This window comes from Salvelinus namaycush, chromosome 10, assembly GCF_016432855.1.
Source record: "Salvelinus namaycush isolate Seneca chromosome 10, SaNama_1.0, whole genome shotgun sequence".
NCBI classification, from domain to species: Eukaryota; Metazoa; Chordata; class Actinopteri; order Salmoniformes; family Salmonidae; genus Salvelinus; species Salvelinus namaycush.
Genome location: NC_052316.1, coordinates 16,874,796 through 16,878,753, shown reverse-complemented (window position 1 = coordinate 16,878,753; position 3,958 = coordinate 16,874,796). Strand labels below are relative to the sequence as shown.

Genomic DNA, 3,958 nt, shown 5'->3' with positions numbered 1-3,958 from the left:
TACAGAATCGGTATACCATACAGTCTATACTATAAACTCGGGTATTAGTCCTTCTACAGTCTGATACTGATACGAGTCCTCCTGGGTATTAGTCCATACGTGAGATAACTATATCGGGCCTTCGGGATGACCATACAGTTCGTTATACTATGCACTGAGCCACGGTGGTTATAACATACAGTGCGTGTTATTACTATACAGTCTCGGGGTGTATAAACAGGGTCTGCTATATCGTATGCTTTGAGCCATCTCACGGTTATTTGAGTATATCCCATACAGTCTTGTTTTATTACTCTGTACAAGCCTCACGGGGTGTATAACGACATATTACAGTCTGGGAGTACGTATTAGCAGCCTGTCGGTATACACATACATGTCTTATTACGTATGCAGTCCTCGGGTTGTACGCATACAGTCCTAAATTATAGCAGCCTCTGTTTATAATCCAGATATCTAGGTTCAGTTATTAACTAATCATTACAGCTCGTGATACCAGTTAGCGTAGTCTATACTATACTAGCTCGTGGGTTATACGCATACAGTCTATTACTTATTACAGCCTTCGCGGGGTTGTGTTGTTATTCCCATAGCAGTTGCTATGACTATGCAGCCTTCGGTGTAGTACAATGACAGTACTTGTATATCTATATCGAGCCTTCGGTGTTATACACATATCAGTCGGTCCATACACATACTGTCAGCTTCGTGGTACTAGCACATACAGTCTATACTATACAGCCTCGGTTTTATACACATACAGTTCTAGACTGGTACAGCCCGATTGGCTGTGATAGCCAACTGTCTTTATGACTTATACAGCCTCGGTATACCATACAGTCTATACTATGCAGCCTCGGTATACCATACAGTCTATCTATACAGCTCTGTATACCATACAGTCTATACGATGCAGCTCGGTATACCATACAGTCTATACTATACAAGCCTACGGTATACCATACAGTCTATTACTAGTATCGCAGGCCTCCCGGTTTATAACCAACAGTCCTATACTATATCAGCCTTGGTATACTCATACAGTCTATAGCTATACAGCCTCGGTAAATATCCATAGTGTTTACATATACAGCCTGCGGTATGACCAATACGAGTCATATATTAGGCTAAGCCTCGCGTGTATACCTATACAGTCTTGGATACGTATACAAGGCCTGGTTCATACATACGAGTCTATACGAGGCAGCCTCGGGGTGATACCATACAGCTGGATATACATACAGCCTCAGTACAGTTGATACCAACAGTGTGCTGAGTACTATGCAGTCGTCGGTATACATCTCGATACTATACACTCGTATCCCAAGTCTATACTATCGCAAGCCTCGGTATGTACCATGACAGTCTGATAACTATACAGCCCGCGATACCTATCCAGTCAGTAGCTATACAGCCTCGGTCTACCATAGCAGTCTATACTTATACGCCAGGTTCCTGACGTTCTATCTATATACAAGCAGGCTATTACGCTACGTCTATACTATGCAGCCCTGGCCGGTATACCGATGCAGTCTGAACGTATACTACAGCCTCGGATATACGCATACAGTCGTATACTATCGCCATCGGGTATACCATACAGTCTATACTATACAGCCTCGGCTATACCATACAGGTCTATACTATGCATCCTCGGTATACCATACAGTCTATACTATAACAGCCTCGGTATACCATACAGTCTATACTATACAGCTCGGTATACCATACAGTCTTAGATATACCCGGTATACAATCATCTAACTATACAAGCCTCGGTATACCATACGGCGGGTCTGAGTACTATTAAGAGCCTCAGGGGGTTTAACCCTACAGTGTCTATACTAGTACAGGAGCCTACGTGTGATACCAGTACGTATGATTACTAGTGGAACATGCACTCGCGCAGATACCATTACTGTCTTAGTACTATACATGCCTCAGGTCTGATAACCATATGTCTGATTAATATATGTTGTTTTTTTTTTTGTTTGGTTTTGTTTTCAGGCGTCGCGCGGTGGTATACGTATACTTATATACAAGACGTCGGGCCTTCTGGAAGACCATTACTGTGTCTTATAGCGATACAGCCTCGGGTATACCAACAGCTATGGTTTGTACTTGCCGTATGAGTTAGCAGTTCTAAAGATTCTCCATCTTGGTTTGTACTTGCCGTATGAGTTAGCAGTTCTAAAGATTCTCCATCTTGGTTTGTACTTGTCGTATGAGTTAGCAGTTCTAAAGATTCTCCATCTTGGTTTGTACTTGTCGTATGAGTTAGCAGTGCTAAAGATTCTCCATCTTGGTTTGTACTTGCCGTATGAGTTAGCAGTTCTAAAGATTCTCCATCTTGGTTTGTACTTGCCGTATGAGTTAGCAGTTCTAAAGATTCTCCATCTTGGTTTGTACTTGCCGTATGAGTTAGCAGTTCTAAAGATTCTCCATCTTGGTTTGTACTTGTCGTATGAGTTAGCAGTTCTAAAGATTCTCCATCTTGGTTTGTACTTGTCGTATGAGTTAGCAGTTCTAAAGATTCTCCATCTTGGTTTGTACTTGCCGTATGAGTTAGCAGTTCTAAAGATTCTCCATCTTGGTTTGTACTTGTCGTATGAGTTAGCAGTTCTAAAGATTCTCCATCTTGGTTTGTACTTGCCGTATGAGTTAGCAGTGCTAAAGATTCTCCATCTTGGTTTGTACTTGTCGTATGAGTTAGCAGTTCTAAAGATTCTCCATCTTGGTTTGTACTTGCCGTATGAGTTAGCAGTTCTAAAGATTCTCCATCTTGGTTTGTACTTGTCGTATGAGTTAGCAGTGCTAAAGATTCTCCATCTTGGTTTGTACTTGCCGTATGAGTTAGCAGTTCTAAAGATTCTCCATCTTGGTTTGTACTTGTCGTATGAGTTAGCAGTTCTAAAGATTCTCCATCTTGGTTTGTACTTGCCGTGTGAGTTAGCAGTTCTAAAGATGCTGAAGTGACCAGTAAACAGTGAACTTGTCTTGGGGATATTTTCCCTCCATAAGATATTCAATCTCACATGATGCGTTGGACGTGTGGGTGGTTGGTGTGCAGTGTCACACACGGTAATCTAGCCGTGCGTACTGCAGTTAGAAGCGGTATGCACGGCAGCGTAAAAGCAACATTAATATGGGGTCACCTCGGCTCACAGGGATCCTACAGGGAAAGGCAGTGTTTTGTCGAGAGTGGGAGGGTTAGCGTAAGCGAGCCAGGAAACAAGGGGCCAAAACCCCAGCTAGTTATTATTTACGATGGGTAAATTTATGGAATAATTCCAGTGACGAAGGTTACTCCGTTCCTCAAGGTGAAAATAGATACGTTTAGCACTTAATGAATGTGGCCCAGGCCTCTCCCTCATATATCAGCATGTTATTAAGACGTTTTAAAATCCCATTATGGTGTTTCTCCTTGAACAAGTCATGCTTTTATGGCACTGCCCTGTCTTTAAATCTGACCTTTTTAACTCGGCCCGGGAATTGGACAGTAAAAAAAAAATACATTGGAGAAAAAGAATGGCAGTGAAAAAAATGTTGATCTTGGACTCTTTAAAAAAAAAGAAGACATCTGGTGACTTGACTTGGAATTGGGAGACTAGTCGTGTTGTGGAGCAATACAAAAAGAGCCTTATTCCAGGTTACAGATGGCTGAGAGGGCCGTGAAGGGTAGGAGATTGCTTTGCATATTTCGGTAATCTTGTCACAAATCGGTACAGATCTTGGCCCCTTTTTCATTAAAAATCTGCCTGCTGTGTTATTATTAAGGTAATTTGTTTTGGATCTACAGAGAGTTCCCTTTGGACTAAAACATGGGAAGGGGGGGGGGGGGGGGGGGGGGGACTGGGACTAAATGAACAAACATTCAGGGCCAGACATCCTTTCATCTGCTTTTTTGTTTCCTGCTCTGTGAACATAAATCATTTTATAAACTTTTTGAATGCCATCTTCG

At 42.1% G+C, this 3,958-nt stretch overlaps 1 protein-coding gene across 27 annotated transcripts in view; it reads left to right on the top strand.

Moving 5' to 3' along the window:
• The window catches only part of LOC120054769 (CUGBP Elav-like family member 5), a 243,630-nt gene that overhangs the window by 143,807 nt on the left and 95,865 nt on the right, over positions 1-3,958 (top strand). The window lies entirely within an intron of this gene.